General features: G+C 41.9%; 1 protein-coding gene across 1 annotated transcript in view; it reads right to left on the bottom strand.

The window, feature by feature from the left end:
• RHPN2 (rhophilin Rho GTPase binding protein 2) overlaps positions 1 to 12,595 on the bottom strand; it is a 70,570-nt gene that overhangs the window by 22,306 nt on the left and 35,669 nt on the right. The window lies entirely within an intron of this gene.

Here is a 12,595-nt window from a genome sequence, read left to right as displayed (position 1 = left end):
TAGTCCCTGAGATGTTGTGCCAGTTCCAAGGATATACAGAAGGCTCCTTTTGTTTTTTCACGTGTGTCATTTTCAGCCAACTTTTCTGTTCGCTTTATGATTTTATGATTTTCTTTATGACTTTAAGTGCTGGTATTTAGAATCAGCTCCTCTACTAACATAGTGACACTGTATATTTGAAATGGTTTTCAAATATGATCAGTTATGTTACTAGTGACCATAATTATGGTGAGGATGATCTGGGAGACAAAGTTCCTCTAGGGCTTCTCTAGGACTACATCCATGAGTAGTGGATTAAAGCATTAAAGCCACCACTCAAGGGACTTCCCTGGTAGCCCAGCCCTTAAGAATCTGCCTTCCAATGAGAGGGGTGTGGGCTTGATCAGGGAACTAAGATCCCACATGCCTCAGGGCAACGAAGCCCACACGCCCCAACTACTGACTTCATCTGCTAAGTGAAAGATCCCACATGCCACAACAAAGACCCAAAGCAGCCCAAAATAAATAAGTACACAAGTATTAAAAAAGAAGAGGAAGAAGAAGGCTTGTTCTACTCGGTGTTAAAACACATGAGAAATGGACAATGAAACCAAATATGAAGCAGAAACAGAAGCAGATTCAAGAATCAGGTATATAACATAAGCCCACCATTCAAAGAAGAGGAAAAGCCTGGAGCATCCACCAGGTCCAGGCAGGAAGGAGGGTACACACAGCTGTTCCCGATGTGAACTGAAGGGAAGAACTCTTACAGGGATGTGGGTAGGGTTATGGGAAACCACAGGGATGGCGTGGGACCTCCAGAGCCATTAGAACCACAGGGCTGAAGGGCCAAAGGGGAGAAGGAGTTATGAGAACTTGGAGAGGCGGCTGCCTGAGGCGAGGATCCAAACCAGGACGTCCTCTGGTGGGGTGGGGTTGGGGGGAATGCAAAAGGTAGCCAGCTGAGGGAACTGAGGAGTTCCCTCTCCTCCCATCCTCTCATCTCCCCCTCAGCCACACCCAGTGGGAAGTCACAGCAGGAGCCAGTGCCAACTCCCACACAAGAGCAGGAGGGAGGGGGACTGAGGGGGCAGGAGGGGCACAGGATGAAAAGGACAGCATCCAACATGACACATGGATTCTTTATACATAGCTCAGGGGAAGCTGGCCACCACTTTGGCGAAAATAAAAACGTACAGCCCCGGGGCTTCCCTGGTGGTCCAGTGGTTAAGATTCCACCTTGCAATGCAGGGGACACCGCTAGTTTAATCCCAGGTCCAGAAGATCCTACCTGCTGCAAGGCAACTAAGCCTGTGCCACAACTACTGAGTCTGCGCTCTGCAGCCCTTGAGCCACTACTGAGTCTGCACTCTGCAGCCCTTGAGCCACAATTGCTAAGCCCACATGTAGCAACTACTGAAGCCCATGAACCTTAGAACCTGTGCTCCCCAATGAGAGGCCACCCCAATGAGAAGCCCGCCTACCACAACTAGACAGTAACCCCTGCTCTCTGCAACTAGAAAAAGCCTGCATGCAGCAACAAACACCCAGCACAGCCAAAAAGAAACTAAAATAAAACCAAGGTAGCCCCCTGCCTCTCATTACTCACCCCCAAACAAACTCCAGATTGACTAAAGATTTAATGTTAAAAATTAAACAAAGCACTGGAAGAAACTACAGCAAAATAAATGCTTCCTCTTGGTGTGGAGAATGCCTTTCAAGGTAGGGTTGTAAAGGGAAGAACTGTGAAGCTTAACAACATAAAATCTGTTTGAAAAAAAGATATATTTTATTTTCTTTAAACTGGTATTGCTTGTAAAACAAGTTAAAGGAGAGAATATACTAGGAGAAATACTTGCAACATACATTACCAAGGATTACTCTCCTTCATATACAAAAGAACTCAAGAGCAACTCTGTGGTAAAGGAGACAAAGGACAGAAATAGGTATTTCCAAGAGGACACATGTAAGGAGCAAATAAACAGAAGTGAGGATGTATTCAACTCTAGAATGTATACAAACTGTAATGATACCATTTCTGCCTGACCTCCCAAAATCAAAATGATCAATGATACCCACTGTAAGTGACAGGGACAGAGTAAAGGGACAAAGTAGGTGATTAAATAGTTAATCCCACTAGGGGATTGTAAGTAGAAAAAATACGGGAGACCCCTGTAAGTTAATGATTACTCAAAAGAGAAGACGCTTAACAACAAAACCAGGCAACAGAAGCACAAGACGTGCCCCCAAATAATAAAACAATAGTGGCGTGAGACCCATATCCTGCCCAGTGAGCTCAGTAAGGTAATGATTCCCAGGACATGCTCTCTGCACACATAGGAAAACAATACTTTGTGGACCTAGCCTGACCATGTAGAAAGCAGAAAACTCCCCGCTCTACCTGGAGAAGGAGCTGATGATGGAAGCATGACGTCTACTCAAGAAAGACAAAGTTCTTCTCCCTCTCCCCACTTTTCCTTTGATTATAAAACTGTGGTTAAGTTCTCAGGGCGAAGCATTTCTCGCCTGCCTGCTTGTAAACCTCACTAGCATCCTATTCTAATGAATCACTTCTTATCTACCTCTTTGCTTCTCACTGAATTCTTTCCTGTGTTGAGACATAAAGAACTGTAGTACCAGAGCTCTTGGGAGCCCCTGAAATGACACAAATGGTTTCAGATGGTGACTGCGGCAGGATGGCGGTAAGATGAGAAGGTGTGGGGTCAGGTCCTACAAGGCTCATGGGATGCCACGAGCCAAGAGTATGGAGGAAGATACTCCACTGATGGCTGTCTGTTTTGTTTTAGACAGGCTGATCAACCCCAAAGGCTTTGGGGCTCTGATCAAGAACTAGGTACAGGTCAAGTGAATGATATTATGGATGTATAAAGGAAAAACAAACAAAAAACTGGAGGAACGGTGGTAATCAACATGGGTTGCCATAAAAATGCGGCAAGGGATCATAAAGATGTGGAAGGGCTCAGCTGGCAATGGAAATGGTATGCAAAAAGAAAGAAATTTTACTGTTTGGATTGCTTCTGACAAGATTTGGCAATCTACACTGTTTTTAAGTCTGAGACTTTTCTTCTATGTTCTGTATCTATCCCTGTTAAAACTCAAGTCTGTAAACTTAATTTTTCCAACTGTTATTTGTAAACTGATAAATCTGCATTGCAATGTCTGTTTTATGAATAAGTTTAAAAATGAAACAGATCTCTGAATACATGTAAGTCATGTCTTTTTGTCTTTAGATAATATTGCTGAGGTTAATTTGTGAATGAGCTCAATTTAGCTGGCTTTGAAAAGTAAAGTAAGCACTTACAAAATTAAACACTTCCAAATATAAGAGAAACTAAGCTAAATGGATTATAGGTTCACATGACTTAAGAAATATTTAATATTAAATTAATATTTGGTATTAAAGTTTATAGTTTAAGTTAATTAATATAGATGTTTTTAGACTCATGAGTATTAAGTATAATACTTTATCTGGGTTTACTAAAAGTTAGTAAGTTCATACTATATTTGTTGTACAATTTGTCAACAAAAAAATTAACCCCTTATTGTCAGACTTTTGCCATCCTGATATCCTTGTAACATGGCAACAATCTGCTCCTCAATTAAAAAAAAAATTAAGATAGATATACAAAAGCTGCACATTAAACAGTCAGGGATATGGGAAATCCAAGATGGCTGCTTGGCTCTTCCTGGCTCCCTAGCAAACTCCGTCTTTTACTTAATGGGTTAAAGCCTTCCTTGGCTACAAAGCTGATGCCATACAATGAAAAATAAAAAGGTTTAAAATAAGCTCTTTTATTTAGGGTATACCTCTTACAATTTTTAGTATTCAAGGCATCTGCTTTATTGGACAAATTAAATATACCTATGTGATGAATTAACCAGACTTATTTTATAAACAAATTAATCTTAACTTTGGCTATCTTTGGTAAAGATGAGAGTAATTTTAGAAAAAAATTATGTTTTAATAGATATTAAATTTTAGTTTTGCTACTTGAGGTCAGTATCTAGTATCTAAAACTCACTTTTCAAATATTTCTTTGTTATTATATTACTGTGAAGCTTAACCAAGTTCTTAAAAAGGTATTCTAAATTTGTTTCTAAAGCTGATCACTGTAATCCATCTTTGGATAAAGACTAAATGCTTATAATTTATAATCGGGGATATATACCTTAGAAAAAAAATCATTTAAAGGATTGTATCTCGCCTAGATCAAAGGCTTCTTATCAGGTATTCTTAAGTACATTATGCTCAAGAACACTGAAGGGAATCAACTTCCAAGATGTAGGGTACTTTGCTCCTAATTACTCAAAGTGCCCAACAGAGGACTTCCTGAGCCCTGATGTCAGTCTTCCTCTCCCTCTGACTCTTACAAGTGCTGACCCTTTATTTCCCATTTGCAGCTAGACCAAATCTTGCTCATTGTCAACACCACTGGGATACCCTCTGTAGTATTCCTTAGAAACAATTTCTCAGGCAGTAACACCTGGCTGGGAGACTGCTTTGGGAGGAATAACATCTAAAGTTGTAAGTACAAATCTTGAATCAGTTACAATGTAGACTTTGACACAGGAAGGAAACTATGGCTCTGGTGAAACCTGCTATATCCATGAAAATGGCTGCTCCAACAAGGGCTGTCTCACAGGCGGGAGCTGCTGTTCCAGCCAAGGCTGTTATCCCAGGTGACAACACACCCAGGGCTTCCGAGGTGGCTCAGTGGTGAAGAATCGCCTGCCCAATGCAGGAGACACAGGTTCTATCCCTGGGTCAGGAAGATCTCCTGGAGAAGGTAATGGCAACCCATTCCAATATTTTTGCCTGGAAGATCCCATGGACAGAGGATCCTGGCAGGCTATAGTCCATGGGGTCGCAAAGAGCCAGACATGACTTAGTGACTAAACAACAACAAAATGCATCCTAGAGTGAGGAGAGACCTCCTCTGCATCCCAGGCCATCCAAGGGGCCCGTTTTCAGCTGAGCTAGCGCCCTCAGCAGCATAAGTTACCAACCAACTGCCCTGGTGGTTCTGCCTCTGAGAGAAACTTCTGACAGAAATCAATAAACAGCAACAGTTCACGTGCTTTTTTTGACATCCAATCTAAGTCTGGCAGAGGGTAAACTGGGAAGTTTTTCTGAGATCCCTGAACTTTTCACAAAAGAGTTTACCAGGTTGATCCAATCTTTTGATCTCACCTGAAGAGATTTACAAATCTTATCCCACTGCTGCACTCCTGAGAAAGAACAGCACAAAATACTGGCAGCCAGAGTCCATGCTGACCAAATGGCAGCTCATGCCCAAGGGGGCCATGCAGTACACCATATGGGGAACTATGCTGTTCCTGAGCCAAATCCACAATGAAATCATCAGATCCACTTTGTTGAGAGTGATAGATGGGACCATATGATTAATTGTTTAATAGAGGGTATGAAAAAGCTCACAATGGGAGCTTCCGTGGTGGTCCAGTGGTGCAAAAATCCACCTTGCAATGCAGGGGATACAGGTTCAGTCCCTGGTCCGGGAAGATACCACATGCCGTGGAGCAACTAAGCCTGTGTGCTACAACTACTGAGCCCACCCAAGCCTCAACTATTGAAGTCCACGAGCCCCAGAGCCCGTGCTACAGGGGAAGCCACGCAAATGAGAAGCCCCTGAACCACATTGAAGAGTAGCCTCCAGCTCCCCACGACTAGAGAAAGCCTGCAGGCAGCCAATAAAATAAAATACACAAATAAAAACAGTCACAACTTGGGGGCAGGAGTTTGTTTTAAAAAGAAAAAAGAAAAAGCTTATAATGAAACCTGTAACTGTGAAAAAAAGTGAAAGAAATCCAATAGGGACCAGATAAAAATCCTACAGTTTTTCAAGGGAGATTAATAGAAGCGTTTAAAAAGTGTACCTAGGTGGATCCCTCCTCGCCTAAGGGACAGGACTTTTTGGCTCTACATTTCATAGCCCAGTCTTTCCCAGACATTAGAAATGAAATTCGAAAAAGCCAACTGTGGGTCCTCAGACTCCTAAGAGTGATTTGCTTTAATTGGCTTATTTGGTTTTCAATAATAGGGATGTGGCCAAAAAGGCTGAATACACCCAGAGAGATAAACAAAAGGCCCAGATGATCACAATGGCTGTGTCCACTCTGAGACCACCATAGGAAAGGCCAGGTTTTTTAGGCCAATCTGGCCACAGTAGACCATAAGGCCCATAGGTACCCAGACAAAATCAGTGTGCTCTGTGTGGACAGAAGGGACACATTAGAGTAAAACTGTGATGGATGAACCCTTTGCAAACAGCCAAGGTATTGAAAGAGGGAATGCCCCAGGCACCAGAGAATTGGGGGGTGGGGTCGGCCTTCTTTGATGATTTCACAATCAAAAGACTGACAGGGCCCAAGGCCAAAAATGGTTCTGCCCAGACATGGCATCTACATAAGTAATGTGGAGCCTTGGGCAGTCACTGAAATGGCAGGTTACCTGATAAAATTTCTCAGACTAACGTAACCTTCTTGGTCTTAACCCAAAGGATGGGAAACCTTAACAACTGTAAGAAATATGTAATGGGAATGTCAGGCAAGAGACAGGGGCACATTTTCCTGCGACCTGTTTTGTACAACATCAATGGCTGGTTATTTCCACATTCCTTTCTGTTTGTGCCTGACTGTCCTATTTCTTTAATGGAAGGTACTTTTAAAATAAATTAGGGGCCACACTCTGTCCCTTGAGGGACAAGGAAATCACTCTCATCATCAAAGGATATTAACATAAAATAGAAAAGAATAAATTAAATCTATAACTGAGATAGAAGACTCAATACACTCTAAAATATAAAACATTAAGATTCCAGGCCTAATCAGAAACAAACAGATTGAGGCCTTCAGTGACTCTCTTTTAGATTTGGAAACTGAGGAAAATGGTCTGGATCTTCAAAATCATGGCTGTAATCTTTCTTAATGACTTTTCCAAAGCTCATTGTTGTATTGCTTTTAATTTATACCTTTTTGTAGATTCATTCTCCAATGCTTAACATCTAAGAAGGTTAAAAGGATGATGCTAACCACAGTGACATTGACTGGCAGTTCTCCGAACAGAGAAGGGACAGTCAGCCAGGTGCTTTACTCCTTCCCCAGGCAGGCCGATGGTCCATCTCAGCCCGAAGTAGCTAATGATCAGTCACTGCCCTTTACCCCCTTTGAAACATAAAAGGGTAAACACCTGGAGGGAGGAATGATATAGACAGAGTAAAGGGACAAAGTAGGTGATTAAGTAGTTAATCCCACTAGGGGATTGTAAGTAGAAAAAAATATGGGAGACCCTGTAAGTTTGCTTAATCACAAAACCAGGCAGGCTTGCTTAGAAACAAAACCATGCAAGAGAGGCATTAAGACATACGCCCCAGACGATAGAACAATGGTGGCTTGACACCCACATCCTGCCCAGTGGGCTCAGGAAGTAATGACCCCTAAGACATGCTCTCTGCCCGCATAAAAAACAATAATTTGTGGACCTAGCTTGACTATGTAGGGACAAGAAAACTACCCTGCTCAACCTAGAGGAAGAGCTGATCATGGAAGCATGATGTCTACTCAAGAAAGACAAAGAAGATCTTCTCCCTCTCCCCGGAGCATGGGCTCCAGGGCACATGGGTTTCAGTAGTTGAGACTCCTGGGATCCAGAGCTCAAAAGTGGTGGTACACAGGCTTAGCTGCTCCACAGCGTGTGGGATCTTCCCAGGATTCCTCACCACTGAGCTACCAGGGAAGCCCCCCACTTTTCCTTTGATTATAAAACTATATAGTCCAGTAAGTTTTCAGAGTGCACCATTTCTCGCCTGCCCACAAGCATGCTATTCTAAAAAATCACTACCTATCTACCTCTTCACTGCTCACTAAATTGTTTTCTGTGCTGAGACATAAAGAACTGTGGTACTGGAGCTCTCTGGAGCCCCCAAAGATGACACAAACAGTTTCATAAGCAGTCACACATACTGGATAGGAATGTAAGGCAAGACCAGTTCCTGGTGGGTTATTAGGTAATTGTATTTTTCACCTACCATATCCACATCTAGAAATTTATCCAAAGGAAATATTCAGCAAAGTGTGCAAAAATGCTCACAGGAGAGCTATTGACAATAAAATCTGAGAGATGCCTTAAGAATGAAATTAATAGCTACCCTATTGGCACTTACTACCAGTAGATACCATGCTGAGCCTGAATAGATCAGAGGAGTCTCACATCCTTCTAAAGACCCCTGATCAGAGGATGAGACCAGGTGCTCAAAGCTTAAGTACCAAATAAAGGTGTAGGGGGATGTGTGTGGCTCTGAGGGATCTCTACATGTCTTGGTATTTTCTGAACATTTTGCAATACTGTTCTCAATCAGAAATATATACTAACAAAGCTATATTTAAAACAAAACAAAAAAAACTTGAATTCTCTAGAATTTATTTTGATGGTGCTTCTTCATGAAATTGTTTTAAAGCCCATTTATTTAAAACAGAACATAATCAGACCATGAAGTTTCACTGACCATTAAACATCACAAGGATACACAGATCTGAAGGACAACATGAACTTCCCTGGTTTAGTTGGCCAGATACTTCTGCACACCTGTCTGTGTGACTCTCAAGCACAAACATGGGAGGAAAAACAGAATGTCCCCCAAACATTCTCATTTTTGTATGACTGACATCTGTAGAGTTCTTTTTAGACTAAAATGACATGGTTGGAAACCTCAGCTGAATAGCACTTGGCCATATCCACAACATGTGATTTTTTTTTCCCCACTAGATTTAATGTGAATTCTGCACATGGCATGTTTGGATCCTTACAGTTGCCCAGGAAATTCCCAGTTTTCTCCACGAGTCTCCCTTTTGAATGCCTGCACTCTTTTTAAATTTTTAAAATTTTGGCAACCTGCACAATTCCTTCCAAACTCACACATTTTGTGTTTCTGGGTATGTCTTTTTTTTTTTTTAAATTGAAATATAGTTGACTGCAATATTATGTTTGTTTCAGGTGTATGACATACTGGTTTGACATTTGCATACTTTATGAAATGATCACCACGGCTAGTCTAGTAGCCATCTGTTGCCATACAAAGTTATTACGGTATTACTGAATATATTCCTTATGTTTCATAGTCTATGCCCATGGCTTATTTATTATATGAAAATTTGTAACTTTAATCCCCTTCACCAATTTCCTGTCCCCTGCAAAATGCCCATACTCTTCCAGCTCTGGCACAAAGCAACAAACTAAATCTTAAAAGAAACTATTCTACAAAAGCAACTGAAACATTTCCACAGACATAAGCATTGTCTGGAGTCTCACAGACCTATACCAAGTGTCACACCTAACTAAAAGCTCACGCGCCCTGTGCAAAGCTGGCGTATAGCTGTCTACTACCCAGAAAATAAAATTTTGGTAATCCTGGGTCTGGCGAGACTACCAAAGTCCCTTCTCAAACTCTAAAATAAACCCCAAACTCACAGGGCCCAGGACCTGGATTTAAACAAGACATCAGTCCACAAGGCCCTGAGTGAAAGGAACTCACACAGTCTCTGCTTGAGATTGGAGGACAAGTGCAAAAGCTTTCAAAGCATTAACCAATTTTTTTTAACTGGAGAATAACTGCTTTACAATATTTTGTTCATTGGAAGGACTGATGCTGAAGTTGAAGCTCCAATACTTTGACCACCTGATGCAAAGAACTGACTTATTAGAAAAGACCCTGATGCTGGGAAAGATTGAAGGCAGGAGGAGAAGGGGACAACAGAGGATGAGATGGTTGGATGGCACCACCGACTCAATGGACGTGAGTCTGAGCAAACTCCGGGAGCTGGTGATGGATAGGGAAGCCTGGCGTGCTATAGTCCATGGGGGTCACAGAGTCAGACACAACTGAGTGACTGAACTGAACTGAATTGATTTTGTTCGTTTCTGCCATACATCAACATGAATCAGTCATAGGTATACATATGTCCCCTCCCTCTTGAACCTCCCTCCTGCCTCCTCCCCATCCCACCCTTCTAGGTTGTCACAGGCACTGGGTTTGAGCTCCCTGTATTATACAGCAAATTCCCACTGGCTATTTTACATATGGTAATATATATGTTTCAATGTTACTTTTTCAATTAGGCTCTTCCTCTCCTTCCCTTCCTGTGTCCAAAAGTCTGTTTTCTATGTCTGCGTCTCCATTGCTGCCCTGCAAACAGGTTCATCAGTACCATCTTTCTAGATTCCATATATATGCATTAATATATGATATTTTTCTCTTTCTGACTTCACTCTGTATAATAGCTTCTAGGTTCATTTACCTCATTAGCACTGACTCAAGTGCATTCCTTTTTATGGCTGAGAAATATTTCTCTGTATATATGTACCACAGCTTTTTTATCCATTCATCTGTCAATGGACATCTAAGTTGCTTCTATGGCCTGCTGCTGCTGCTAAGTTGCTTCAGTCATGTCCGACTCTGTGAGACCCCATAGACAGCAGCCCACCAGACTCCCCCGTCCCTGGGATTCTCCAGGCAAGAACACTGGATTGGGTTGCCATTTCCTTCTCCAATGCATGAAAGTGAAAAGTGAAAGGGAAGTCGCTCAGTCGTGTCCGACTCTTTGCGACCCCCATGGACTGCAGCCTACCAGGCTCCTCCGTCCATGGGATTTTCCAGGCAAGAGTACTGGAGTGGGGTGCCATTGCTTTCTCCATCTATGCCCTAGTTACTGTAAATAGCACTGCAATGAACATTGGGGTACATGCATCTTTTTCAATTATGGTTTATTCAGGGTGTATGCCCAATAGTAGGACTGCTGGGTCATATAGTAGTTTTATTCCTATTTTTTTAAGGAATCTCCACAGTGGCTGTTTCAATTTACATTCCCATTAACACTACAAAAGGGTTCCCTTATTTCCACACATCCTCCAGCATTTATTGCTTGTAGATTTTTTGACGATGGCCATTCTGACTGACATGAGGTGGTATCTATTGTAGTTTTGATTTGCATTTCTCTAATAATGAGTGATGCTGAGCATCTTTTCATGTGTTTATTAGCCATCTGTATGTCTTCTTTGGAGAAATGTCTGTTTAGCTGTGTTGCCCGCTTTTGACTGGGTTGTTTGTTTTTCTAGTATTGAGCTGTATGAGCTGCTTGTATATTTTGAAAGTTAATCCTTTGTCAGTTGATTTATTTGCTATTATTTTCTCCCATTCTGAAAGGTGTCTTTTCTCTTTATAGTTTCCTTGGAGAAGGAAATGGCAACCCACTCCAGTATTCTTGCCTGGAGAATCCCATGGACAGAGAAGCCTGGTGGGCTACAGTCCATAGGGTCACAAAGAGTTGGACACGACCGAGTGACTTAGCATAGTCCACAATCTTGCTGTGCAAGAGCTTTTAATTTTAATTTTAAAATTTAGATTTAATTAGGTCCCACTTATTTATTACCAATTGCTTTTTAAAAGGACATATTGTGTAGTGCCCAAAATGCCATATGGTCATTTTTTTCTTTTCTAAAATAAAATCAGTGAAAAGATGAGTCAACTAATAGGACTGCTGTGACAAGAAACAGAATTCTTTGAAGCATTTTTCACAATTCTGGGATTCATCCCTACACACCCTGCCTGTGCTGGAAAGCTTGGAGACACACACCACCTTCCACCTCATCACCACTTTCTTCTCCTACATGGAAGTTTGAGATGATTCAGTAAAACTCATAGAGATGGATCTGGGGCAAAGAGGAAGAGGAAAGCATTCCAGACTTGGGGAGGCCTCTCCTGGCCCCAGCTTAGGGGAAAGCTATCTCTGGGTACCTCCATCAAAGAATCTTTCTCACTTCCCACCCAGATCCTCCACTGAATTACAGGGGCCCTAACAGCTGGGCCTCTGACATCACCAGCACCTGTTCAGTGACTGACATGGGTGGACCTACAATATCACTGCTTGCCAGAGACACACATGGCTAAGGGAGGCCAGATACTATTTTTACTTTAAAGAGGTGAATTGTGCAATGTATGATACTTAAAAAAAATGGTACTTAAAAAAAAAAAAAGATGGAAGGGAGGGAAAGAGAAAGGGGGAGGACAAAGTGGGGGATAGAGAGAAAAAAAAGAGAAGGCAGACATCCAGGGATCAGGGGGTGGGGGATGCATAAACTCTAGCTATTCAAGTGTTTAAGGGCAGTGAACCAGTATCTTTGGTTTACTCTGAAAGGAATCAAAAATAAGATGCATCAATGTGCGGGGAGAGGGATGCATAGAAGCACAAATATATGATAAGGTGACTACAGCAAAATGTTAACAGGAGCATCTAGGTAATGAGTATACAGGGGTTCACTGTGACATTCTTTCAAATTTTCTACTATTTTCAAAATAAAATGTTGAGGGTCAAAAACTTTTGGCTATTCTTCCAAAAACATGGCCTAAATTGACTATAAACTTCGAGGCAAAAAAAAGATACTAAAACAGGATGCAATTTTAAAAACTCAAAGCCTGTTTACCATAGATCCTCTTTGCCTTGGATTCCTGGAGCCAACCAGCCCGGGTTCCCAACCCCTTCTCCAGGCGTGTGAGAGTCTTAGCGACCAGATGTTAGTGAGCAT

The sequence above is a fragment of the Oryx dammah genome, unplaced genomic scaffold (genome assembly GCF_014754425.2).
Source record: "Oryx dammah isolate SB20612 unplaced genomic scaffold, SCBI_Odam_1.1 HiC_scaffold_13, whole genome shotgun sequence".
In the NCBI taxonomy this organism is placed as follows: Eukaryota; Metazoa; Chordata; class Mammalia; order Artiodactyla; family Bovidae; genus Oryx; species Oryx dammah.
Note: the sequence above shows the minus strand (reverse complement) of the source record. Positions and strands in the feature narration are given on the sequence as shown.